At 54.3% G+C, this 27,785-nt stretch overlaps 2 long non-coding RNA genes across 5 annotated transcripts in view; both read left to right on the top strand.

Annotated features, from left to right (window-relative positions):
• LOC141370397 (uncharacterized) overlaps nt 1–27,785 on the top strand; it is a 65,441-nt gene extending 37,656 nt beyond the window's left edge. Inside the window, exon 3 of one of the 2 annotated variants that reach the window (XR_012374407.1) lies at nt 27,638–27,785. This is a non-coding gene — a long non-coding RNA (uncharacterized lncRNA). Of the gene's footprint in view, nt 1–3,527; nt 4,282–27,637 lie in introns of those variants that run through there. The other variant, XR_012374409.1, reaches the window with a different exon arrangement.
• LOC112808098 (uncharacterized) lies at nt 18,476–20,660 on the top strand. 3 transcript variants are annotated; one of them, XR_012374406.1, is made up of 4 exons: nt 18,476–18,524; nt 18,897–18,989; nt 20,201–20,287; nt 20,457–20,660. It is a non-coding gene; the product is annotated as an uncharacterized lncRNA (long non-coding RNA). The 3 variants fall into 3 exon arrangements; XR_003204260.2 differs by lacking the exon at nt 18,476–18,524 and adding an exon at nt 18,537–18,808; XR_003204259.2 differs by lacking the exon at nt 18,476–18,524 and having other exon boundaries at nt 18,537–18,989.

The following is a 27,785-nucleotide window of genomic DNA, read 5'->3' as shown; positions in this document are numbered from 1 at the left end:
GGATCAAGCCCCACATCACGCTCCCTGCTCAGCGGAGAGCCTGCTTCTCCTTCTCCCTCTGCCTGCTGCTCTGCCTACCTGTGCTCTCTATCTCTTTGTTAAATAAATAAATAAAAATCTTAAAAAAAAATAAAGAAGACAGCTAGAGGAGCAAAGGTCCTCAGAAAGCAAGGGCATCCAGAACCCAGAGGCAGGCACCCACTCCGAGGAAGTTGGGGCTGCCTCCCTGCTCGGTCCTCTAGTTCATGCCTTTTGGACCTCTGTATCCAGGCCCTTTCCAGATGGTGCCAGTTTCCAGAGCAGCTGGGGCAGTGGTGGAATGAGACCCAGGAGCCCTAAGAGTCTGGGGCTGAAACCTCTTTGAGAAGTGCCAGGGCAATACCAGAGGTACGGGTAGGGGGGAGGTCATCTCATCTAGGTGTGATCCCTACACTGAACTTTCTGACACTTTGAGTCCCTCTCTGACTCTCCAGCTTCTACAGGGGAAGACCTAGGAGCTCCGGCCTACTTCCGAACAACTTAGGGAAGAGTCACTAGAGACCTGGGCTCTGCTCTTAGGAACCTGGGGAGAAGGGAGGGAGAGAACAGCCTGGGACCTTCTCCCAGCCCTAGGCAAGTGAGATGGAGCCTAATCTGCCCCAGGGTATGGACCCTGCACCTATGGACAAGCCCACGCCCCCCTTGCCTCCACAGCCTTGTAGGACTGGGGGAGAGGGCCTTACCCACCCAGCATTCCAGACTGTGAGGCTCCCCAGGCTCTGCCTGTCCTCCCCACTTCCCCAGCAAGCCTGAGTGGGGGAGGGGAGGGGTGCAGAGCTGCTAAAAATAGCAGCAGCAGCTCCAGCTACAAGTCTCCTTGAGGGGTCAGTGGAGCCCAAGGTTGGGGAGGAAAAGAATGGAGGGGGCTCCAGGGAGGGGGAGACACCAGCCTCAGCAGGGGCCTGCTGTGCCAACACCCAGGACCATAGTCCCAGGGTGCAGGGATAGAAGCACCCAGATATGCAGGGACATACGGACATGGACACCCAGGGAAAGATGGACAAGCCAGGTAGAGATGCAGACAGACAGCGCTCTTTGCACATCTGGGGCTTTTTCTTCCCAGGACCCTCAGGAATACCAGAGAGACCCAGCTGCTCAGCCCCCAACACTTCAGCCTTCTCTCGTGTCCCAACCTTGCTTTGACATCCGAGGAGGTTGGATGTGTGGTCGCTTTGAGTTGAGAGGGCTAAGTCTTCCTTCCCTGTCCCCTCCAGTCTCATCTGCTTGAGGCCCAGGGTCGGGAAGGGCCAGTGGGCAGCATCAGGGATACGGGTGCAACAGAGAGCAGACTCAGGGTACCACGCAGGTGGCTAGAGTCTCAGGAGCACCACCTCAACCTAAGCAGCAGGTTTCTTCCTGGCCCGGCTGGTAAGCCAAGAGGGGGATGGGATGGCAGTGGCTGGACCCAAGCAGGGCAGGACTAGGGCTCTACCAGGGGATGAGCAAGGACTGAATGGGAAATGAGGGAAGGGGAGCAAGGGGAGGCTGGATAAATATATATACTAATGACTTTTCTCAGGCATGCCTTGTTTCATCCCACTTTCACCCCTTTGCCTGGAGATGCCAGAGGCTTTTCTGTCCTCAAAAGAAGGCGACTTTCTTTCCCCCATTTTCTCTAACCAGCCAGAAAATAGGGCCTCATGTAGGAGGGGGCCTGCCAGCTGCCGGACCAGATGTTTCAAATCACTAACACATCCCCTTGCTAGATGTAAATGATGTCTAAGACAGTGTCCATCAGAGCAGCAAGCAAAGGTCAAAGGCTCTTAGAAGCACCCTGAATCCAACCTTCATCCCTCTGTACTGCTAGTCTCACCTTTCTGGTCAGACCTGGACCAGCTGCTGCTCACTCCCCATCCCTGCCTCAACAGTCCAGCACTGGGCTCCTCCACCGACAATTGAAAATCAGCCCCTCCTGGTGCTGGACAGCTCTGGCTACTGGAGGACCACCATCCCAAGTGGGGCTTTTGGTTTCCTTCCATCACCACCCCCTCTGATTTCCTTTGATCTCGATGCTGTTCAATGAAAGAGGTGGGCAGACACCATGAACCCCTAAGAAAACTGAGGCACAGGAAAGTGACACAAATTGCACAAGCTCACTCAGCCAGCAAGAGCCAGTACTGGGTTTAAATCCTGGGGGTCCTGGTTTGCTGACGAGCATTCTTCTGTTCTTCCTTAGGGGATGCCCCCTCCTCCCTGAGGCACAAGTTGGTTCTTCACAGTGCCTGATAACCCCCCTCCCAGGCTCTGGGACTCCCTAGGCACCTGCTGGCTTGATGGGACCCAGGCCAGACACTCAGCAGGTGGCTGCTTGGGGGACAAAGGAGCTGGTGCTCAGCTGCTGGGCTGGGAGGGAGGGAGGGAGAAGCAATCGGGGCTGGGGTGGAGGGATCTGGTCTAGGAGTGGGGGAGAGGCAGGGTCTGCTTCTGTGCCTTTAATAAGGAGCAAGCATGCAAAGGGGGGTAAAACAGCATGCAAATGAGCATCTGTGTGGAGGGGGTGCTCAGTGGTTCAGGCACTTTTCATAGGGGCTCTCCAGTTCTGTCCTTCCAGCCCAATGACCAGCTGGAAGGAGGGTCCTGAGGGTAGAGAGAGGAGCCCGTGGGGAGGGAAGGACGGGGAGACCAAAGAAGATGCTGAGGTTGATGCCAGGGTGTCAGGATTCTGGCTGAGACCCTGGAGACTGCAGGAGCTGGGGGAGGGGAGGGGGGCTGGGGGAGGGAAGAGACCCCCTGCTTGCATTCTGCAGCATGGAGGTGACTTGTTGCCAGGAGGGGCCCTGCAACTGCTGTGTTTGGGGGTTGGGGGACACCCAGTCCCAGCAAAGATGGGAAGAGTTGTGATGGAGGGCACCATCATGGCCTGGCCCAGGGGTCCCAGAGACTTAATGGACCTTCAAAGACACAAAAGGTGAGCCCTCTAGCTTCAGACAAGAAACTGACCCAGAGCAGTCCCTGGCTAGGAATCTCCTGTGCTTTTGAAGGCAAGTGGTTGGATCACATAGGTGCTGTTTGGCATCTCATTTGTATCTCATTTAATTAAAATCAGAGGATCCAGGTCTAACTGGGAAGGTAGTCACAGCTGAGCTTATTAAGAAGGCAGCTCCCCCTCCAAACTGGGTCCCTTTTGGGTGATAATTATGTTGTATTCCTACCTATCAAAGCACCTGATAGGGGTTGAATAGAGGTTCTTGAATGGAGAATGGATGGGTGGAAGAAGGATTGTCAGGCTGAGTTCCTAATGGGAGGTATTTAGCTTTTAGAGGATAGCCCTCTGGTTTGGCTGATCAGGAAAAGAGAGGGTGGGAGAACTGAAGTAAGCGGAGGGACACAGGATGGCATTCCAGGAATGGAAAAATGGCCGAGCAAAAAGGTAGAGGTTGGCCCAAACAAGGCATGCGCGGGGTCTGGGGTTCACCCTAGCATCTTCACCCAGTCTCTCCATTGCCCCCCTTCCCATGACCAATCAGTTTCTTCTCATCTCCTGGCAGAGTCCCTTGTCACTGCTGGGCTCAGCCAGGACCTCCCCCGTCCCCCCTTCCTGCCAGCCTGCCTGCCAGCGAGGCTGCAGACTCTGCAGTTGGAGACCCAGGTTGCTGTTGGAGAAGCGGCAGGTTTGTTTGCTCCAGAGCCCGCCGAGAAATCGCAACAATCAATGGCCAACAACACTGCTGGTGGCTGCGGCATCGATCTCCCGTCCCCCGGCTGGCAGCCGGGTGGCAGTTAGGCAGGTGGAGGGAAGCTGGGGCAGGCTTGGCGCCTGGCCCCTGTCTAGGAGCTGAGCTGAGCTTCGGGCAAGTTTGGGCTTTCCTGCCTGGCGGGGGTGCTGAAGGGGTAGGCTGGGGCAGCCCAGAGGCCAAGACAGGATTGACTGGTCTTCTCATTCACTGAGGCCCCCAAGACCAAGATCCACTTGACTCCCAGCCTTGTGCTCTGTCCTGGTCTCCAAGTGTCAGAAAGAATGTTTTATTTGTTGCCACTAAGAACTGAGCAAGGTAAAATGTCCCTAATCTACAGCAGCAAGGACTAAGGGCAGACATCAGAAAGCTAAGCCACTGTCATCAGAAATGTGCAAGAAGAAAATTAGGCACCATTTATGGGTCTATGTGACAACATGCGCTTGAACGTGGCCTATAAAATGCAGGTAGTAACTTCTGTCTAGAGATGGTGTGAGGGCTAAATGAGCTAAGGTATGGAAAGCACTTAGTACAGTGCCTGGCACATAGTTGGTGCCTAATAAACGTTTGCTAGTATTGTTTTTGTTGTTATTATGGTGATGATGATGACTGATAGTCGCCTGGGTTCCCATGTGCTTGTACTAAAGCTTTGCCTCTGGCTGGGGGAGTGGACACAGTGCTGCCTGCAGCCAGGTTTTGCAAAACAGGCAGGCACTTTGGAGTAGCCTGGCTATTTATTGGCTGTGAAGCCCAGGGTCAGTGACTTAATCTCTCTGAAACTCAGTTTTCCCATCTGTAACGTGGGAATAACTAGTCTCTCTCTTTCTCTCTCTCTTTTTTAAAGATTTTATTTATTTATTTGACAGAGAGAGAGACACAGCAAGAGAAGGAACACAAGCAGGGGGAGTGGGAGAGGGAGAAGCAGGCTTCCTGCAGAGCAGGGAGCCCGATGCGGGGATGGATCCCAAGACCCCGGGATCATGACCTGAGCCAAAGGCAGACGTTTAACAGACTGAGCCACCCAGGCGCCCCTAGTCTCTTGTATTAAGTAGAAAAAGCATGTGAAAACCTTAGTCTGAGGGTTCTGGACCAGGCCTCACACTTCAGTACATGTCTGTGGAATGAATGAGTGAATTGTGAATACAGGTACTCCAGGGACTGTTCTTTCAGGAGATGTGAAAGCTTTGTGGACATGAATTATTGTGATCTTGGATGACTCCCAGGCCCCCACTTTCCCATTCAAGGGCATGCTAGGCTCAGAGCTGCTCCCGAGGTTTCATGTTGGTCCCTCCGAACTTTGTGAGGATGTCTGAAGCTGAGATGGATGAGGGAGCTATGGTGAGAAGCCAGATGACATGGGGTTGCCCCTCCCTTACATCAGTCCTTAGTTTCATACAGGGCACCTCTCTCAGCCGGCAGAGGCGGTAGGCAGGTGCTGTGGGAGGGAGGCAAGAAGACTGGGCTCCGGGCTTACCTCCACCACTGCCTACCTGTGCAACTCTCATGAAGTTATTCAACATGTATTTAATGCCTGTCATGTGCTAGGCTCTGTGCCACTGGGGACACCAGCAGTGTTAAGGGGTGGCTGGAGAGAGGCTTTAGCTTTCTCAGAATGGCCATCAGCATCCCACCCTCAAGCCACCTCAGGCTGACGACGTGACAGCATAATTTGTGGAACGAAAAAACTAAGTCAAGGCTGTAATTTACAGTGGGGATAATTGGCCAACTCTTAGGAAAAGGAAAAAATCCTAACATACAATCTATGTAAAAATAGTGTGCTTGCTACGCAAACTCAGCCTCAAGGCACAGGCTCAGCTGCCATGCACCGACCTCTCCTTTCTGACCCTGAACTTCTTCCAAATAGGAATTCTGGAACTGCCCCAAGAGAGAGGGGTTGAGCAAAACAGACTTGGTTGGCTCCTTTCTGAGTTCAGTCTTGCTCTTTGGAGAGAAGTGTCAAGCAGCCAGGCACTTGTGACCCAATAAGATGGGTACCTTGATGAGAGAAAGCAGGGGATGGTGGGAGGCTGAGAGTCCCCTGACCCAAGCTGGAGGTCAGGCGAGGCTTCCCCTGAAGAACCACAAATGCATGCTGAAGAATTGCAGGAAGTGCCAACCAGGGCAAGACCCAGAGCATGAGATGGAGTGAGACTGGCCCAGGAGGGGAAAAGAATTTCAGGCAGAAGGAACGGTAAGAGCCCAGAAGCTGTTGAGAACATGGATGGTTTGGTAGATTGATTGGCCTGGCTGGGTGAGTGGGCTTCCTGGACCTAGTGCTTCCTGCTGGAATTAGTCTGGAAGGGGCCTTGAAGACCCCCTGGTACCTTTCCCTCACCTCCCAGCTGCTCACCATGGCTAGCAGCATTGTCTCCCCCCCTCCCCAGACGCTTACATTTAGATCTTGGCTCTTTCTCCCTCAGAGCAGGCCAGGAAGCTGGGGACCCAGAAATCTGCATGACTTGACAAGCCCTTGGAGGTCCTGATGTGCTCCCAGGCTTGGCAACCATCAGCTTGGTGCAACTTTACATTGAACGCTCCAGAAAGTGGAGACTCCGAGAGGGCAGAGGCACGCCTTAGGGCACCCAGGGGGCCTGGGCTCTTAACCATCAGGGCTGAGAGGTTCCTTCACTAAAGTAACCCCTACCCATAGGCCTTTTTTCACATCTTTCTTGTTTGGGGGGGTGGGGTACCCAGCTCTGACCCTTCTGCCCAGGCGGGGGCGCAACATCCCTGAGCGGAGACCAGCCAGCACACCCACATGTGGCCCTGAATGGGCTAGGAGGGATGGGGACAAGGAGGGTGGGGGCAGGCAGGACGGCTTGGACACCTACGTCCGGGTGGAGGGAGGGGCTAAGGAAGCCGACATTCAGAATTCCTCCCACCATTCAGGCAGCCAATGTGGGAGGGGCGCGAAAGCTCTAATTAAGCCCAGTTTCTAATTAAGCCCAGCCCCTGTGTCGCCTCACTCCCCATCATTGTCCCCAAGGCATTTTAAGCTGCCACCCTGCTGAGGAGGCTGGGATGGGCGCCAAGTCCTGCCAAGCCTGATGAGCTTAGACCCATGAGGGGCAAGAAGCCAACCCAGACTTCCCTTCCAGTTCATGGCAGGTTCTGGGTCCTCTAGTCTCCTCAGAAGCCTAGGGGAACCTCTTGTCTACCATGTCTACCTCTGGGGCTCTGAGTGAAATCTAGACTGCCTCCCATGGGGCCTTAGCCCCAGCAGCCACTTTTTGACCCCAAAGTGCCAGGCTTCGGGGCAGAGAGCAGGACCTGGCTTGGGCATCGCTGCAGCCCCCAGACTCTGAAACGTACTGTTAGAATCCCGCACCTCCCATTAAGTCTGCAGGAAGCAGCAATTACCATTTTAAGGTTAAGGCAGCATGGTTTGTTAACCCTTTCTGCACTGGGACTCCTGGAGGCCAAGCCCTCCTCCTTCTCTCCTTCCTCCTCCCAGACACCATTCCCTAGTTCTTGGCAGTGTGAGCAGCCCCTGCTTGTGGTCCCTTCCCTCCGTCTTCCCGCCACACACTCTCGTCAGTGTTTAGAGACTGGAAGCATTGGGTCCGAGGTCACCTGGCCAGGAAGGCTGCCTCTGCCCAGGGAGACCCAACCCCACCTCAGTCTGTACCACTTCCACCTTCACAATCTCCCCAGGCCACATTCACACACGCAGAGTTTAATTAACTTTATTGATATTCAGAAATTAGGAGAATGACTAAAGGTAATTGCTCATTACAAATCATTAAACTGACACAGCAGGCCCAGGCACATGCCACCCCTCCCGAACCGCTTTCCTGCCGCACTGTGGTAGGATTGCTGGGGCACTATCCTCTGGTCGGGAGGATCACGGTGGCCCACAGCGCCCCTCAAGCCAGAGACCGATCTTGCAGTACCCTCCCCCACCCTGCAACTGCGGGGCAGGGGGCAGGATAGGGGTTGAGCCAGGCCCAAGGTGATTTCACCCTTCCCCCCACTTTCAAGGCCTCCGACATCTGGGGCCTTTCAGCCACTTCTGGGCGGCTGCTCCCAGGGGCATCTCATGGCCTGCCCAGAGCTGTGTCCCTCAGCCTATGTGTGAGCAAAGCTGGGGGGGGGGGCAGTCTCAAGGCCACAAGGCCTTGTGCTGTACCACCTGGGCTTCAAATTCTCACAGCCCCAGGCCTTTACTGCTCGAGGCCTGCCTTCTCATGGCTGGAGCCCCCCAGGAGCCCTAAGATGGCCAAATGCACTGCCTCTTGATGAGACAACTCAGTACCCCAACCACTAGGACCTCAAATCTCCACTGAGATGAGGGGCATGCCAGGGCTTGCCCTGGTTCAGGTCCTCTTTCCTCATGCCTGGCACTGCAGGGCTGCTTCCTCTTCTCCCTTGGGGAGTGAAAATGAAGGTCTTGCCCAGCAGGTGAACTCCTACCCCATATACCCCTTGGGGCAGGTGGCCCCATGGGCATTGGAGAGGTCCAGGGGGGTCAGGGAGGGACCCTGGCTGGGGGCACACGGACTCTTGGCCACAGAGTGGACAGATTCCTCCCAACACTTGCACCCACACCCCCAGTGGGGATCCCCCAACTCTCAGCCACACCAGCCATCCTGGAGACCCGCAGTCTCACTCCAGCCCTGCAGGGAGCTCTCCGACAGAGGCTGCACCACACACTAGTGGCCTTACACACTCATCACACCGGCTCACTGCTGAGCCTCCACCCAACATCCAGACCTCCTGACGTGCAGACATACTTGGACCTGTTATTCCAGACACACTGGGCCCTGATTCACACATTCACACTCAGACCCACACACCCACACACGAGGCTTCAGAAACAGGCACTGAGCCCCAGGAGAGGTATCCAGAGCAAGACGTGGCCAGACCCCAAGACGGGTGCTGGACTCCCAGGGACATCCTCTGATGGGTGGGCCAGGATGCAGGCTTCTCCCCTCCTCTCCCAGCCCGCAGCAGGGTTGGGTTTTGTGGGCTCCTTGCCCCCCCCACACTAACGTGAACATTAGGTTCTGAGTACTGGGCACCAAGAGAGGACTAGGCATCAAGGGAGGACCAGGCGTGGGCAGCCAGGGGGCGGGGCGAGGACACCGGACGGCGTGCAACGGGAGCCGGAGGCTCAGACAGCAGCTTCCGCGTCCCTGGGGACGCAGAGCGCAGAAAACTGCCGTCCAGGGGCCCAGCGTGGGCCCAGCCCCGCTCCCCTGACCTCCGACGTGGCCTGAAAAGATCGAACGAGGAGGTTAGAAACTCCCACCTTCTCCCCATTCCACATCAGAAGCTACCAACCATATACTTTGAGGGACGGTGGGTCCCACTTCCAAGCAAGGTCCCGGCGAACCCACCGGCCGACCCGGCTGCTGTGGAAGAAAGACCTGGGAGTCCGGAGCTTTGATGAATGCTTGTTTGAGCCTGGGTGGCAGGTCCCGTGGAGACTTGGAGACCTTCCTTCCCCGAGGCACAGAGCCCTCTTCCTCTCCCCAGCACTCCCTTGCTGCTCACTTCATGGCCAAGCTTCCCTCGACCCCGGACCAATGAAGTTGGAGACCGGACTGTGAGTGGAGGACCGGGGGCAGCAGGGTGGGGTGCGGGTCCTCCTGCGAGGAGTCTGCGGCCGTGGGGTGGGCGGGGGGCTGAGCAGGAAGGCAGGCCCGGAGGGAGGAAGAGCTCTGGGAGTGTGCAAGGGGAAGAGCGCAAGGAAAGGACTTTGGGGAGGGAGGTGGTGCAGAGTCCCTACCCCAGGAGCTCAGCTGCTGCGGCCCGTCAGAGCGAGTAGCTGAATATGGGGACCCGGGTCTCCCGAGTTTCTCCCTGGAATTGTACTCTAGGTTCCGACTCCGGCGTGGCAGCGCGAAGCCGAGGGAGGTGAACGACGTCCCAACCCCGGGTCCGGCCGCATCCCGCTCCGTCCCTCCGCAGTGAGGACGCGAGGGGCCCCGGTACGGGCAGCAAAGTCGAGCGAAGTTTGGCGGGCAGTAGGGGAGGCGGGACGGCGGGCGGCCAGCGGGACCATCCGGACTCACCGCCCCTTGCCCTCTCCCCCTTCCTGCACTCGCCCGGGCGCTGCTAGACGCCTAGAGTGTGGCGAGGTAGCGCGCGGGTGAGCGCGTGAGTGTGTGCGGGGAGGGGGTGGCGTGATGAATTGCAGCAGAGAAATCCCATTAGATCCGGGGAGATGATTAAAGGCGAGGTCTTGGCCGGGCGCGAATGGCGGGAGCCGCGGCAGCTTCCCGCCGGTTGGAGCCCGCGCCCCGCCCGGGTCGGCCGGCGCGGGGGCCAGCGCAGCCGGCGGAGCGCGGTGCTTGCGCTGGGCAGCCAGATGCAAGGAGCTGGGCGGCGGTACGGCCCTCTCTTCCCACCCCCGGGACCCCGCCCCCGCCCCCGTCCTGCCGCCGGACGCCGGGATCCCTTACCGTGAGCCAGGAGCGCCAGCAGTGAGGGCAGGAGCAGCAGGGCTACCGAGCGCATGGTGCCGGTTGCGGCCGCGCCCCGGGTCGGAGCTACGGCGGGGAAGCGGGGGGCTCGGCGGGGCGTAGGTGCGGGGGCCAGGAGCGGGGTCCTGCCGGGTAGAGGGAGCGGGGCCGCCGCCGCCGCCGCCGCCGCCGCCGCCAGCGCCTGACAGAATCAGCACCACGGCCAGCGCCTGGCGTCGGCGCCGGGGAGCGCCGCGCGGGGCTGGGGGCGGGGGCGCGGGAGGAGCGGTTTACCGTAAAGTCTCAAGCAAAGGCGCAGAAGACCCAGAGGCGGGAGCCCAGGCTCCCGCGCCGCCGCCAGCTCTGGGGAAGAACTGCCCTGCTAATGTGGGCACACGGCCCCCTCCCTTCCGCGCTGCCCACGCCCAGCCAAGCCTGCCACCCTCTCCCTTATTAGCAGCCTGCCAAGGAGGTGGGGTCCTTACCTGATTCTCCACGAGAGAGCAACCCCCTCTCCACCCCACTCCACCCCATCCTGGTACCTGAGGGCACAAAGAGTGACCTGGGAAGACATTCTCCAGTGAGGCAGCTGGCGAGGCCGGCGTGCCCTTGTGGCAGCTCCGTCTTGGGCTGATAATGAAGATGGCTTTTGAGCGTACAAAGGACAATAAATTATTACTTTGCGCTCAATAAATGCCAGGGCTCCAGGCAGCTGCATCAGCAGCAAACTGTGCTCACAGAAAAGCTTAATTATCCTGATATTATAGTTAAAAGCCAGTGGTACGCGCGTCCTGGGAAGACATTCTTCGCAGGAGGCAACTTAGGCCAACCTGTGGGCAGCTGAAGGTAGTAACCTGGGTCCCCATGCAGCCCAGGATCTCCAGGACCCCCAGTTTTGGCAACACACCTCCTCCCCCACCCCCTCAGAACCGGAGAAACCAAAGTGACAGCCAGTGAGAGCAAACCCTTCATGCCTATCCCTACCCACTTTCCTGGAACTGGTGGAGCAAATGGGACAAGCATGGAGGGTGGAAGCATTTCCCTAAGGCTATTTTAGATGGAGACTTGAAGGAGGCTCAGGGGAGTAGCCACGGAGGCTATACCATTCAAGGACATGGAAAAATAAACTTCCATGGCTCTGCTTGGGCTCAGGCGCTCCAGTGAGTCACAGGGCAACAGAAAGGGCAGTCATAGCTTTGTCATCCCTGAGGCTGATGTTTGGACCTAGCAGTTTCTGACTCCATAGGTAGGCTCACTTGAAGAGCCTTAATGGACACAATGGGACATGACCATGTGACTGATGATATTCCCTGTAGAGGAAGAGGAGGGCTGAACTCCCTGTGGCCCCCAGGGAGAAGGACAGCTTTTTGATTAGTGCTTTTCACATGAACTTGGTTCTTCTCCAAAGCTTTCAGACCCTAGTCTTTGTCCAGTGCCCTTCCTGACTTCATCCTGGAAGCAGGTGGCAAGACTTCTACTCTTAAGTCTCATTCCTCAGAGAGTCTTTTGATCCTTACTACCTCCACAGATCCTTACTACCTTCCAGCTCAGCTCATCAGATTCTCTCCAGATCCTCTTCCTGTGGGCTCTGGGGAGTCTCCTTGAATGGAACCACCACCATAAAGAATGCCAGGCAGCAGGTAGGTGGCTTGTGGAATTATCTGAGGGAGAGGATTGCTGGACAGTCTTTTCAAGAAGCTGAGAAAAAAGAGGACATTAGCAGAAGATTGGCAGAAGGTGGGGAGTTGACAAAAGGATCAGAGGTGAGGAGAGGAAGCCAGGAAAGGTGCAGAGGAGAGAAAAAGAGTTGTCAGCGTAGGAGGGAGGTAGAAGGTTCTGTGGCTGAGGGAAGTTTGGGGAAATGCTGGCAAATGGCATGAAAGTCCTCCTTTCCTCTTTAAAGGTATTCCTGACCTCCTCCTTGATTTCTGGCCCCTCTGGACTTAGTAGCTTGGGAAAATGAGGGTGAATCATGACCCAGGGATGAGCCTTGTATGACAGGATTATTCATGGGGTTTTGGAGGCTGTTGGCAGGCTTGTCTCCTGGCAGCTGGGCTGGGCAGTACTCACAAGAAGAAGCCACCCAGGAACTTGCCCTGTCTCCTTCCCTATTGCCTGAACTAAGGTAGGCATTCAGGAGGGGGTCCAATGGAGACTACAAGTCCCAGAATGCAGCACTCTGCCCTGAGTTCAGAGGATGGGTGTGTACTGCATTATGGGAAGAATAATGCTCCTGGGTTGTCTCTCCCTCCTAAAGATGGTCAACGTGGCCTCTGTGCAATGGGTTCCCAATTAGGTTGAGGCGGAGACTGGCCCAGACTGGGAAGCAGTAGAGTTTTTGTCAAGTGTCCTGTCTATGTCCTCCAAGAGACCCATTCTGCCCAGAACTCAGCATCACCCACAAATTGAGGACAATAAGATGCCCTGGGGGGGTGGTATTCAGCTGTATGCAGCCGGCTTATAATGTACTTAAGTCAAATACACATTTGGAAGTGGCAGCCTGGAGACATGCAAGCCTCCCTTCCCTTGTCCCATTTCTTCCATTCTCTCCTCCACCTGACTCTTCACATCCAGATGACCCTTGTCTATGTAATTACTTAATTGTCTGTCTTCCCCATTCATTGTCAACTCTGCGAAGGCACAGAACATATCTGTCTCCTTCATCCCCAACCTAGCTCAGTGCCTGGCACCTAGTAGGTGCCTCATAAATGTTTCTGAATAAATGATGCGGCAGTAGTGGGAGTAGGGTGGTGAGGGAGGAGGGTCTAAAGCCCAAGACTGCCAAAGAGTGCTGTGGAGATAATGGAGAAAGGGAACAATTGCTCCTTGTGGTAGTGGGGGGGGGGTCACTGAAAGCTTAAATAAGTCTTAAATAAGTTTTAGGTTCCAGTCAGTGGAGAGGAAGAGGGAGGACATCCAAAGTTGAGAGAGTGGCGTGTGCGAAGACAAAGCGGTGGAAAATGTGAGCTCGTCTGGGGTCAGTGAGAAGGCTGGCTCTGGTGGAGCGACAGGTCCTTGCAGAGACATAAGAGGAAGGAGGGGGTAGGCTAGTGGCCAGACGTTGTGGTCATCTGAGCTGCAGCACATCCTTGGTGGCTATCCTGAAGGATTTATCCTGTCACAAAGATATCTGCACCCAAACAAGGGAATCTGGAATTATTAAGGTGGGTTTTCAAGCACCACAGCAAGTGGTAGTAACTGAGAAGGGTTCACGGCTACCTCCGAAGGTTGGAGGGTGGAGGTCTGAGTTATAATGGCTGCGTTAGGGCTGAGGGCCAGAGAGAGGGAAGTGGGGCTCTCGGGTCCCAAGGACCCTTGCAGCCTCTGCCCAGACAGTGCCAGACAAGCAGCGCATGCCCTGGAGAAGCCACTTCCAAACAGCCATCAATTTGCAGGATCAGAGGCGCACTGGTCACTTATTCTGAAGTCTCTGCCTTCAAATGGATGACACTTGCTTTCTGAGCGAGAGGAGAAGAAAATTAGTCTCCTCCAAGATAACTCTCAAACCAGAGCTACATCTTCTGTGGAGACAGGGGAGCTTGGGGGCTTTAGGGAAGCAAGGGCAAGAGACTGCCACCTGACTGCAGAGATTCCCAGGGGCTCGGAGTTGCCTGCTCACCTCCACCCACTCCTCGGAGGGGGCTCCAAGACCTGGCAACATCTTGGACATTCTGGGATACTACACTCCAGCCAGACTTCCTGGAGTACCCAAAGTCAACCCTTTGAGTTTAGGGGTAGGAGGAGGGCCCCACCCTGGTAAATGGGGAGTCCTGGCGCCTGGGCATTTGCTCCCGCTCGGGGAGCAGGACCACACCAGCTGTAGCAAGAGCCCAGGATGGATGGAGAAAGCAGCATAAAGTGGTTTGTTGTGAGCTGCTTTCCATCTCTAAACCAGGGCCTCCAGCCTGCCCATCACCCCCAGCCAAGGCCTTTGATCCGCCACAGCTCCATAAATGTTTAATGTTGCTGGCTGGGCAGAAATGAGGCAGGTGCTGGGACAGAGAGACTGGGAACAGGACTTAAAATCCACAATGTTGGCTAGATTATTTTCACGTAGGAGCCCTGGGATGGGTGGGTGGAAGCCTTCCCCCTCCATGTGACGGAAGTCCCAGGGTTCAAGTTTGTGGCGCTAATAAAGCAAACTCTTTGAAAACCCACCAAGGAACTGAAAATAAAATGAATAATCAATTGCAGCAACCCAATCCCGAGTCTGACTGAAGGAGAAAGATGGAAAGCTAAATGACAATCAAATGCAAATACAGCTCCACCAACACCACAGCAATTACCAGGCATGGGGAACCACATGATGCTTACAGGCAGCCCGGGCCTGTGTGGAGGTGACGGGCGTGGGGCCGTTTTAATGGACAATTAAACAGATGCAAAAAACCCCTGCATCTATTTTGCATATACTACTAATGAGCGGGGATCCAGAATCCTGGCATCCAGAGGGAGGCTAGGCCAAGTTCTATAGCTGCCTCTGTACCATTTCAGAATCGAAGAGGCCCTGAGTGCTTGGAAGGTGAGACCAGGGGAGGCGCATGAATCAGAGGACCTTGAGAGGGTCACTCCAGTCTCACTGGAATCTTCACACCAGCTGGTGCTGAAGGGATGAAGGTTGGAGTTGAAGGGAGCTTGTGGGGTCCTCCAGGAAAGGGCTTAAGGTGTTGGCCTTCCAATAGCCCAAAGGCCCGGGGAGAGCAGCCTTCTCCTCTAGATTTGCATAATGTTTTGCATCTCATTTGAATGCTATTAATTTGGTGTCAGGCTAGGTTGGCACAGTGTAGAAAAGAGAACAGCTGGCCTTCTCCCTCCCCTCTGTACCCTGAGGCTCACCCTGAGCATAGCCCTCCCTAACTTGGGGAGAATGAGGCCTCTCCTTCCACCATCACACCCCCTCAATGTTCCCTGGCACTTGGAGAGTCCCCTGGTGAAGCCAGTCCCCAAAGGCCAAGGCTGCCTGGGCTGTGTGGCCACCTGCAGAGTTATACTGAAGGAAAGAGAAAGGGTCCCTTGGGCGCCTGGGTGGCTCAGATGGTTAAGCGTCTGCCTTCGGCTCAGGTCGTGATCCCAGGGTCCTGGGATCGAGTCCCACATCGGGCTCCCTGCTCCTTGGGAGCCTGCTTCTCCCTCTGCTTCTCTCTCTCTCTCCCTCTGTCTCTCATGAATAAATAAATAAAATATTAAAAAAAAAAAGAAAGGGTCCCTTGAGGTCACTCTCACCAGACCCACAGATACCATGGAGGATGCTGGCAGCTTTCTCCCCAAGCAATCAAGGTGGCTTGGCTTGGAAAGGGTCCAAAGATAATCACCAGGAGAGGGAGGGAACAAAGACAGGTGATAATCCCAGAGAAATATAGAGGGCTCTAGAAATAAAATTCCCTGAACTCAATATTTCTAGTGCTTGAACTTACATAAAATACATCTGTCCAGAGGCATTGGGTTCACAGTGGTGTGGCCTCTGGGGCTGGGGCCCTGGTACCAGGATGATGGCCATGTGGTGAAGGAGTGGGTCACCAGGTAGGGTGAGCTCCTGAGAAAGGAGGAGAAAGCTGTGTGTGTAGCCTGAGGCTGCCCCTGGTAGCTGGGCCTCAGGAGGCTACAGTCAGCTGGGGGGGGGATGGGGGAGAGCAAAGCTTCCCAGGCTTCCTCAAATGCGTCTTAGTTCTTTCCTGTGTAGAACCAGTTAGGATGCCCAACTGACTTCTTGCCTGGGTGGTCTGTCCTGGAATGTTGGTCAATATATGTGGGAGTATTTATGCATAGGACAAGCAAGGAGGAGATGCCACTGACCAAAAGGTGGTCTCCTTTTGTCAGGGAGAGCCCCTCGACCTGACAGAATCCTGGGCCAACTCCCCCCACTTCTGAGAACTAGGGCAGGATGGGGGTTGGAGCGTGAACAAATATCCCAGCCAGACTGACCTCACACCTCTGTCCTAAACAGTATTCACTCTGGGTCAAGCCATAGCTGGGGGCACGCTCCATACCCTTTTTATGACTGAAGCAAGATTGGGGGGTTGCTTTGAAGACCGTGGGAGGATAATTGAGTTTTCCCCTTTGACCACACCCAGGCATGAAGCTTTGGCATTACATAAGGAATGGGCTCATAGCTGGCTCATATTTTATGGGAAGGTCTTAAGTATTGCCTTTTTGGAAAAGATTGCCACACAGGGGCGCCTGGCTGGCTCAGTCAGTGGAGCGTGCAACTCTTGATCTTGGGGCTGTAAGTTCAAGCCCCACATTGGGTGTGGAGATTACTTAAGAATCAAATCTTTAGGGGCGCCTGGGGGGTTCAGTTTAGTTAAGCGTCTGCCTTCAGTTCGGGTCATGGTCCCAGGATGCTGGAATCGAGCCCCGTGTCTGGCTCCCTGCTCAGTGGGGAACCTGCTTCTCCCTCTGCCTCTGTCCCCTGGCTCCTGCTCTATCTTGAATAAATAAAATCTTAAAAAAAGTAATAAAATCTTTAAAAATAAATAAATTAAAATTAAAAACAATTGCCACATGCCTTTAAAGCAGATTCACAAAAATTAATATATTCTCGGTTTTTTTGGAAGTTTGCCCCTGAATCCAATGGGCTGTTCCTGACCTCTAAAAATAAGAATACTAGCACTACTTATTATTTGCTGTTACTAGACATTGGGCTGAGGGATTTAGCTACATCCTCACAACAATCCTCTGAGGTAGGTACTGTTATTGTCCCTATTGTACAGATGAGGACCCTGCAGCCCTCGGCGGCTGAGTGATTTGTAGGCAGTTCATGGTGAAACCAAGATGTATTAACAAGGCAGAGCAGAAAGGCATAGGTGCCGGTGGGCCTTGGCAGGGACAGGTGTGGGAGGGACCTCAGGCTCCCTGAACCTCTGGCCTCTGTCCTGGGTTCACCTGCAGGGCGCCTATGTCTACATTCTGTCCCCTGGTGCAGTCTGTGGAGGGTAGGCTGCTTGGAACAGGCGAGGGCAGGACTGGTCACTTATTAACTTATTCAATAGACAAAATTTATTAAGTATCCACTGTTCCAAGTGCTGGGGGTACAGCGGTGAGTGAAAACAGCATTGTTGGGGCACCTGAGTGGCTCAGTCGTTAAGCGTCTGCCTTTGGCTCAGGTCATGCTCCCAAGATCCTGGGATTGAGCCCCGCATCGGGCTCCCTGCTCCGCGGGGAGCCTGCTTCTCCCTCTCCCACTCCCCCTGCTTGTGTTCCCTCTCTCGCCGTGTCTCTCTCTGTCAAATAAATAAATAAAATCTTAAAACAAAACAAAACAAAAACCAGCATTGCCTCGCTGGCTCAGAGCTCACAGTCTAAATAGGACACCTTACCCAGAGCCACCTAACTAAATACAAACTGTAACCTATCAGGTGCTCGGGAGAGGTTCACAAGGCTGTGGAGACCTACACTGGGGGGTTTGACCCTGTCAGGGAAGGCGACCTTGAGGAGGTGATGACTGAGTAGAAAGCCGCAGGAGGAATAGGTGTTAACTTGGTTGAAGAGGGAAAGGAAGTGCATTCCGTGCAGAGGGAACAGCATGTGCAAAGTCCTGGAGTCAGCAGGACTGAGAGATGGTTAATGTGGCCTGATCACAGACAAAAGGGATGTGGTGGGATGCAGCTAGAGAGGTAGGTAGGTGTAGAGCTCCAAAGCTTAGTGGGGCTGTATATGATCTAGGCTCCTCTCCTGCCTGTATGTCCATCCATCCGTCTGTCCGTGCGTTCCTGCATCCTACCCAACTACCTACCCAGGTCATTCATCACCTTCTCACTCATTTGTTTACTGAATAAGGGAACATCTTTTTGTGCTGGGATCTGAGGGGAATATGGAGAGGCAGAGTGCCCTCAAGGAGCTCCCAGACCAGGGAGGGGAGATAGAGTCTCAACTCACTGTGATGCGGCAGGTCTATCTCTACAAGATGCTTAAATAATAAAAGCCCTAGAGGCTGTCTCCCATGGTTCGAGCTTCCTAAGGCTAGGCAACATCTCCCCTCCATGGGGATCTTCCAGCTACATGGTTCCTCCTGACATCCAGTCTCATTCCTTTGTGCTACAAAGGTAGCCCACTTACCACCCCGGGGTGGGGAGTGTTTCTGATGTTTGTTTTCACTGACCCTTCTGGTGGGTCTCAGAGGTCTCTTAGTCTCAGGAGAACACAGGGAAACATGGCCAGGTCTCCCTCAGATATCGGAATCCAGCTCCAGACACTTCCTTTTCTGGGCATGAAAATAGGACAGAAACCCTGGGTGTCCCTCAATCCTAGCCGTGCATTTCTACCCTCCACTCCTCCTTGAACTACTTGTCCTCTGCTTGTGACATCACAATGGTCTCTATGGCAACTGACTGTGAGGTCACCAATCCTTAAAGCAACAGAATCTGTGGGTCTGGACAATGGTCTGGAGGAGAGAGGGTGAATGCAAAATGTGGGTCCGAGAGGGAAACCATCTCCTCCTGGGAAAGGGCCACCCAAGACCTTTGGGAGGGGGGAGGGTTCCACTTCGAGCCCCTTTGCAGAGAGGGGTAAAAACAGTTTCTTGGTCTTGTCCCTCACTGGAAAGCTTTTAAACTGACACTGAGCTTCTCCAAAATTGCCCACGAAGGGAGAACTTCTTATAATCTGGCTCAGACGGGCTGCAGAAATTGATGGGGCTGCTGAGCAGCATCCTGGAATCATTGACTTGGCCCCATGTACCACTGGGAAGCGGAGGTGGGAGTGTGGTTCTGGTCTCAGCCCCACTGACTCAGAGGGTCTGGCCAAGACCTGACGTATGTTTGAGCCTTGATTTCCCCCTCAGGGAAGGAGTGAAGGTCCTAAGGAGCCTTGTTTCCTGACGTAGAGGATAAGCAACAGATTGGCTTAAGGCTGTTGGGCCTGCCCTCTGTCTTCTGTGAGTGAGTGGGGGGAAGTTGCTGTGAGGGGAGAAGGGTGGAGGTGGGCACATGCTGGATGTTTTTGGATAAGCTGGGACGGCTGTTGGTTTCTCTAAAGCCATGTTAGTGGTTTGCGAGAGCAGGACCCACTGGACAGAGAGACCGCTCATCAAGGGGCTGAGGGGCATCAGTGCCTAGGCTTGGAAGTCAGGTCTGGGTTCAAGCCATTCCAACCTCATGCTTGCCTTGGGCAAGTTTCTGGGCCTCTCTGGGCCTCCATTTCCTTACTTAGAAAGGGAAAACAGGGGTTCCTGGGTGGCTCACTCAGTTAAGCGTCTGCCTTCGGCTCAGGTCATGACCTCGGGGTCCTCGGATCGGGCCCTGCATCGGGTTCCCTGCTCAGCGGGGAGCCTGCTTCTCCCTCTCCCTCTGCTGCTCCCCCTGCTTGTGCTGTCTTGCTCTCTCTGTCAAATAAATAAATGAAATATAAAAAAAAAAAAAAGAAAGGGAAAAGAGTGCCACTTGCCTTTCAGAAAGGTATTCGGTGAGATAACCTGTAGGAAGGCTTGGCACAGAGTAGGGACTCAATAAATGCTTGTTACATTCACTTTTCTATCCCCTTAGCTCTTAGCCTAGGGTTTTGCAAATTTTATGTGTTTCGTTAATGCTTGTGGCCGTCAGCACAGCATGAGGAAGAGAGGACAGTGCCTAGAGCAGGGGAAGTCAGTGGGCCTGGGTTCAAATCCTGATCCTTACAGTCTGGCACACGTTAAGTGTGTGGTGGATGGTGGCAGTCTCGAGGGGGGCCGTTTCGGCACCTACCCCACAGTTTCCATTCACTGTCAGCTTCAAGGAAATGAGAGTTAATCCGTGGCGTGTCTGGAACTGGAGAGTGGGTGAGCCTCGAGACCGGAGCATAAGAATGGCAGCCTCCCCAGGAAGGGGTCACCCCTCGCCAGATCTCTTCAGTGTGGTTATGCAGCTCATGCCAGTCACGGGTGCTGGGGCACCGGCGGGCTTGGTGCTCCTTGAAGTCAGGGCCCAGGAGTGTCTCACTCATCGATGATGCCCAGGCCAGCGCCTGGCACGTGGCAGAGGCTCAGTAGCCAGTTAAGGTCCATGGAGTTAGGTGGTGTCTTCATGGTCACGTGCTGGCGAACATGTTGCATGCACACACCCCCGTGCCAGGCTCTGTTCTAAGCTCTTTGCTTGTTGTCGAGTCCCACAGCAACCTATGAGATAGATGATATTACCCGTCTTCAAAATGAGGAAAGAGAGAGAGAGCCAAGGAACACAGCCCAAGGTCACACAGCCGGTAAGCAATGATGGGGCTGGGATTTGAACTCAGGCTCCCTAGGTCTAGAACCTACGGTTGCCACCCCCATGGTGTCCTCAGCCTCAGGGGCCCTGTCCATCCATTTTGCCACACTCGCCACCCTGAATTCCCTCCCCCGCCTCTCCCTCCCGCTCCTGTCTTCTTCCAGCTGAGCCTGGATCCAGTGCAGCCCCAGTGCAGAATGCAAATTCTCCCCCCACCGGCCTCAGCCATCTGCACTCCCCTCTGCTGAAATGAAGCTGTGAAGGCCGCTGCCACAGCCCAGCCGAAGCCACCGCCGACTCCCTTGCTTATTTCAAGTCCTCCTAAAGCTTGTTGAGTTCTTAACTTATTAAAGATAAGCACATGGAAATAGGGAGCAAATCTCTTTATTTATGACATAATCTCCAGCCCAGAAAAGCGGCAGGAACAGTGTTGCCTATATTAGGGAACCAATAGGAAAAAAAATCAATTAGATCCGCCAGAGTGTTTCACTATTAACTTTCTTCTGATGTTTCTCTTAAGGCTGGCCGTGGGGGTCCCTGCCAGCCACAAGCTGTAAGAGAGAGGAGAGCTTTGCAGGGACAGAGCAAGGAATGTTGCAAGGGAGGCAGCAGACCAGGCTCCCAGGCAGGCCTGGGAGTCTCTCCATCCAGGGTCTCCTTCACGCCCTCCAAAGCTCAGCCAGGAAGTCCTGATGTTGGTTCAGCCTCCATGCTCCTTGCTGCATGTCAGCTGGTGTTGTCAGGGCCAGCTTGTTATTCTTTGCTTCTTGCAGACCTGAAGCCCAAGCTTGATCACATTTCTGCCAGATCCTTAGAGGGAAGGATCCTCTTCTTCCTGGAAGAACGTTATTCTGGAGGGGCTGTTGTTGACCGATCTTTAGTGGAGTTGTCTACTGCTGGGTGACACAACCTGGGACCTGCAGCCACCCAGTGAGGTCCTCATGGTCCTCCACTGGCCTCCAGGCACAACTTCCAAGCTGTCTCCCACCCCTAGGGCCCTCCCTTGTTCCTGAGAGCCTACAGCAAGGGGGATGTCCTGGCTCCCATAGTAACCCAGGCTTCATCTCCTCCAACGCAGGGGATCATGGCTCGTTCACCAGTGTTTCCTAGGGGTGCTCAATAAATATTCGTCGAATCAATAATTATGATAATAACAACTCCATTGATTGAATGCTTACTCTGTGCCAAAGCTGAGAAAGGCAGATGCTTTTTTACCTAGAGTAGGACCCTTCTGCTTCTCCCTGAACCAGAAGAGGCTTCCAGTGTTTTGCTTTGTCTTATTTTCAGCCAGAAGCAGAGGTGGAGGCAGTTATGAGAAGTATCATAATCCCCACCTTACAGAGGAAACAGACGCAGGAAGAAATAGTTTGTCCTGGCTAACGAGTGAATGGTATGCTCTCTCCATACACTTTTAGTCATTAGGAAGTCCTCCTTGAGGTCTAACCTAAACCTTTCTTTTTTTTTTTTTTAAGATTTTATTTATTTGACAGAGACATAGCGAGAGAGGGAACACAAGCAGGGGGAGTGGGAGAGGGAGAAGCAGGCTTCCCACAGAGCAGGTAACTGGATGCGGGGCTCGATCCCAGGACCCTGGGACCATGACCTGAGCCGAAGGCAGACACTCAACGACTGAGCCACCCAGGCGCCCCGAACCTAAACCTTTCTTGTTGCAACAGCACCAGTCCCTTCTCTGTCCTGTGCAAACTTCCCCCAGTTGAGAAGCGTCCGCCCCCTCTTTGCATGGGTTGGCCTGCAATGAATATTAAACACGAAACCTCACAGAGGCCAGCCCTGTAGGGCAGGCAATGAACCAGCCCTCCTCATGCCTGTTCATTATTATAATTAATATTGAGCCGGGCTTGGTGGCAACCTCGCCCTCACCAGGTATTTGGGCTATTTTAGAAGCTTATTCAGATCAATGACAGACAGCTCCAAATAGATAAACTCCCCGCCATCCAGACGAATCAATTGTAACTCTGCCGTCACAACAAGCCCAAGAAATCAATCTGATTTCAGGCGACATGGTAACTCAGCACTGGGCAAGCTGGTTTTAATTTCCGTGTGGCTGAGACCCAGCTTCCTCCATGCACTAGAACACCCCGTGCTTTCCCAGCCGGTGCTACAGGCTCACAGGTGCCCGGGCAGGCCCTCAGAGGACTCAGGCCAAGGGGGCGGTCACGTGGAGGGCAGGATGACTGGGAGGTCGTGTGACCTTGAGGAAGGCTCTTGAACCCCCAGACCCAGGAGGAGCTGACTCAGACCCGCTGTTGGGATCCTTGTTTTGCCGGCTTCAGCTCTGATTTTCTTCTGCTGCCCTCTGCAAAAACCAAGCCTGGAGGCCTTTCTGGGCTGCCTCCCAAATCAGGGGGCCGCAGAGGTGGTCTGCCTACCTCAGGCGGCAGGACAACTGCCCTTCTTGGTCTTGGAGGTGGAATTTGTCTAGCAGGCCAGCAAAAAGCTCACCAGAACAGAAACAGCCTTTTACTGGGGGCTTACTTCATGCCCAGGCACTATGCTAAGTATTTTAGACCTCATCTTAACCCTCACAGCAGCCCAAAGAGATAGGGAACCATTCTCCACATTTTGTAGAGGAGGAAACCAAAGCTCAGAGAAGTTAGGCAACTTGTCCTGAGTCACACAGCTGATAGGTGAGGGAGCCTGGATTTGAACCCAGATCTGTTAGACTCCCTTCCCTCAGCCTTAGCCACCGACACTGTCTTAGAGTTGACACCAGACATGCCCTCATTCTCCCCCCTCCCTGGATCCTGTCAGGTTAAATGAAGCCATTTCTTCTCCTCCAGGCTGCCAGGGAAGGGAGACTCTCTCAGGCAGTCCCACAATCAGCAATTTTCCCCTGAACGTTCACCCTGATGTGCTAGGTGTTGAGGAGACAGGAGGGTCAGGGGGCCACGCTGGCCATCTCCCCACATTTCCCCTGTGGCTCCCACTTCCCTTTCCCTCCCCCAGTCCTGTTACTATATCTAGGTGGTGACGAGCGGGGCCTGGGACAGGCAGCAGGGTGTTCTAAATGGCCAAGGTCAGGGCTTTTCAAATCTATTCTAGCTAAGAAACTCTCGAATCGGGAGACCCCTTATGAGGAGGACGAGGGTACAAAGAGATGAACATGGAGCTGGTCAGCTGGCAATAGGAGACTGGGAGCCCTCTTGCTCAGCCCTCAGCTGAGCTCCCAGCCCTCTAGCACCAGCCCCACTCCCACCCCCACCCCAGGCCTTCCCGGTGCTTCATTCGAGCCCTGGGCCTGGCTGATTTTCCAGCTCCAACACTTTCAGCCACCGGCTACCTTGAGCCTGTTCTGGATTTAGAGCATGGTAATTTAGGTGCTAAGTGGGCACAGCTGCCCCTGGCCCCAGCGAGGCCACATATCCATCTCCTTTGCGGGTTGGCGTTGGGCCTTGTGGGAAGGCATAGATCTGAGGACCAGATGGCCCTGGATTGTGAAAGGGGTCTTCAGTCTGTCCCGGGGAGCAAAGGGCCTGGGCTGGTCCTTGTGGGAGGTGGATGCCTGTTCATCGAGCTCAGCACCTGATGTCCTCCCTGAGGGAGGCAGGGACATCTGGATTCTGAAGGCTAGCAATGGGGAGTGACACACAGGACCACACAGCTAGCGAGTGACTGAAGTAGATTCACACCCAGGCCTATGTGGCTCCAGAAGGCCATGACTGTCTACATTCTCTCTTCTCCAGACAGTGGCTATACCCCCCCCCCCACTTTCTGCATAAAACCATCAGCCCTTCCGCCCACCAAATACAGAACCTGGGGAGAAACTCCAATTGTAGCAGAAGGGAATGTGATTAGATGCTGGCAAGGACTTCCTGACTCATGAGCTCGTGTTCTAGGGCGGCGGGCAGGGTGCTCTCTCCCTAGGGTTTTCAGGTAGGGTCCCAGTTCATCTGTGCCCCTGGGGCTCCCACTTCCGAAAGCTGCCGAGAGTCAAGAATGACCTCTGCCGGGCGCCTGGGTGGCTCAGTTGGTTGGGCGACTGCCTTCAGCTCAGGTCATGATCCCAGAGTGCCGGGATCGAGTCCCACATCGGGCTCCCTGCTCGGCAGGGAGTCTGCTTCTCCCTCTGACCCTCTTCCCTCTCATGCTCTCTATCTCTCATTCTCTGTCTCTCAAATAAATAAATAAAATGGTTAAAAAAAAAAAGAATGACCTCTGCTGTGCGTGGCTTTGTCTTTTATTTTTTGAATAGGTAATAACTGCGCATGGTTCCAAACATAAGGGGTTGGAAGCCTATTCGGTGAAAAGCCTCCTTCCCACCCCAGTCTCCCAGTTCTCCTCCCCAGAGGCGAGCACATATTCTGTTTCCTGTCTAGACATATACAAGCAAATAGGGACACATATTCTCTTTCTTTCGTCCTATTTTTAATACACAAGATGTAGCAGACCCTGCACACTGTTCTGTGCCTTGCTTTTGTCACCTGACAATATATCTTGGAAATTACTCCGAATCAGTACATAAAGAGCTGCCTTACTCATAGGTGTGTCTTTTTATGGTCACAGGCTTCTGAGGAGCTCAGAAGTAATCACATCTGGTTTGATTAGCTTCACATTTCCATTTACGACGTCCCCGTCCAGAGAGGGCAGGAAAGCTCTCCAAGGTCACGCAGCAAGGACTAGGGATGCGCGCCGGGCTTCTCCCCGTCGCCTGTCCCCAGCCTCGTGCCCCGAGCCTCCCCGAGGCTGAGCGCGGGCCCCGGTGTGTGTGTTGGGGGGAGGCCAGGGAGCCGGGCGTCTCTAATTGAAATGCTGGCCGCGCGGCTCATGCGCAATCGGCACCTGGCGGTGCGCGGTGCGGCGCGCGGCCGGGCCGGGGGCGCCAGGTGCGGAGCGGACAGCGGCGGCCGCGCGCCACTTGGGAGCAGGCGGGGCCCGCCGATCCCCGGGAACCCCGCGCCGCGTGCCTCCCGGTAATGAGCCCCCGGGGCCGAGGTGCACTTCCCCCGCTGCTCGCACGGCAGCCGCGTGGCACCAAAGGAAACGGGTCCTTTTTTTTTCTTCCGTGCCTGACAGCTCATTAGAAGAATTAATTTACTCCAGCGTTTGCAGTTTAAAGGACATTATTTACTGGTTAATTGTTGTTATTACAAAATGTTAAATATCATTATTTATTTCCCAGGCCCTGACAGCTTCTCTGACAGGAATTTATTAGGTGAGACGGTATCACCGGTGGGCGCCCCTGTGCGGGGCAAGGTGAGGCAGCACGTTTGCCCCTGGGCCTGGAGCTCGGCGCGGAGCAGGCACGTGGAAGGGCAGAAAGTGAGGGGTGGCCCTCTGGCCCACCCTGGGACAAGCGGCCGGTGGCTCCTCCTCACCCCCCATCTCTGCCTGCTGTGTGGGGGCGGTTGGTGGCAGGCGGGGGACAGCACTCAGAGTAGCAGTTTGGGGGTCAGGATGGCAGTTGCCAGAATGAGCCCCGGACTTTGAGTCTTGCCCTTAAAAGTCTACCCCCCACCCCAAACATAGGTATCCCTGCCACTTTCTTGAAATTCGGAGAATTTAAGAGCGAGAAAGGAGGTGAGTGGTCAGCTGGTGTTCCTGTCCCAGGTGCGAAGGGTCTATGGATTTGAGTTTGACCTGGTCACCAGACTTCGTCTAAAAATCTAGATTTCTGGCTTGTCTCGAAAAATAAGAAGATCTCGCCACACTTAACCCACAATGACCAGCTGGCAGCGAGGGGCAGTGCCGTTCAGGGGATGCACCTGCTACCCGACTGCGCTGTCTTCCACCCTTTGCTTCCCTCCCCACGCTCCGTTCCTGTGTAGGCATCTGAGTTTTCAGCTGCTGATCTGATCTAATGATCACGTGTAGATGAAGGAGCTGAGTCCGGAGCAGTTAAGTCTCTGGTGGCCAGGAGCCCAGCTCAGCCCACTTTTTACCACACCAGGCCGCCCCTGCAGCTCACTGCCCCTACCTCCTCTGGGTCTGGTCTGGAGTGAGTCGGGGCAGGGAGCTTCAGGGCTTAGGGCAGCTTCTGGGCCAGGAGTGAGACCGCTTAGTGAGAATTTATAAGAATCCTGGGCCCCCAAATTGCATTTATTTGTTTATTCAGGAAATAGTTTCTGAGGACCTACTATGTGACACGAAACTGATTTGGATACAAATCTTGCCCTCAAGGAATTCGGTCTGGTGAGACTGTGTGTGAAACGGGCATCCAATGACAGTCCCGGGAGATATATGAGTGGAGAGGGGTGGGGCAGCCCAGAGGAGGAAGGGGTGACTGGTAGCCCTGGGGGGGACCTGGGGAGGAGACTTCCCAGGGGAGGAAATGAATACTTCATGGAGCACGTTCTAGGCTGGGCGGGCTGCCTGTGTCCTCAAACACAGACACATGTCATCTCCTGTACCTCTCACAACATGGTCGATTAAAAATGTCTGTCATTGGTTGATAAATAGTGGTTATCCCAGGCCTCAGAGAGCCCCCACCCTGCCATCTACATCCTCCCCCACAGCGGATGCCTGGAAGCCGCTCCAGCTTTGGGGACCCTCTGCTCTGACTGGCCAGCCACCTTGCTGTAGGGTCTGTCAACCACCACCCCACATGTCACAGCCAGTCTCGGGGGGCAAGGTGGATTATCCTTGTAGGGTACCCAAATTAGGAACCCAAGGCAGGAGCTGGGGGCTGATGGAGCAGACTTGCCCCGGGCAGGAGGGACGGCCAACTCTTGTCGGAGACCCAATACCCAGCCCTGGGAAACATGGATCTTTTGGGGGCAGACTTCAAACAATGGCTCTTCAGACAGGTCTTGGGCCCTGTCCTTTCCTGTCCAGGCACCCGACGGCAGCAGGTAGCCTCAAGGAAAATTAGGAGAACTAAAAGGAGATGAAAAATACTTTGAAAAAGTATGAAAACGAGCTCAACTGATCCATTACTGTTGCTGTGCTGTAAATTATTACAAAGTTATTTCTGGCTGGCAGCCTGGTTTATTTTAGACCCTAGCTCATTTCTTCCAGGTTATGGGCCCTAATTCCTTGCCTGGTAAGTCAGAAAGAGACTAGCATTACTGGAGTGGATCCTGAGCAGATTCAGAACCTGTTACTACAGCTTGAAGGATTTCACAGATCCCCGGGATATCAGGGCATGCTGCCCTTTGAAGGTCTTCTCCACCAGCCCCCCCTTATTTTATTTTCTGGCCATGTTAAATTTTTAAAAAATTTATTCATTTTTTGAATAGGTAATCCCTGTCCAAGGTGCAAAATTCAAAAACATAAAAGCGTACCTGGCAAACGGTCCCTTCTCACTCCTCAGAGGCAGCCCCGGTATCAATTCCTTGTGTTTTACTATATTTTAAAAGAGCATTGTTTCTCTTTTCTGTTCCTGTAGAAAACACAGTAAATCCTGCAGAAGAAAGTAAAAACCATATACAGTGCCACTCTTTAAGGCTGAATACTCTGGACATTTTGGTGTACGAGCAGCGGGACTTTTTGCATGGATGCCTCTCTCGTTACCAACTTGCATAACCTGAATTTAT

Source organism: Callorhinus ursinus, unplaced genomic scaffold (genome assembly GCF_003265705.2).
Source record: "Callorhinus ursinus isolate GAN/ISIS: 27379988/994484 unplaced genomic scaffold, GSC_fseal_2.0 scaffold34, whole genome shotgun sequence".
NCBI classification, from domain to species: Eukaryota; Metazoa; Chordata; class Mammalia; order Carnivora; family Otariidae; genus Callorhinus; species Callorhinus ursinus.
Note: the sequence above shows the minus strand (reverse complement) of the source record. Positions and strands in the feature narration are given on the sequence as shown.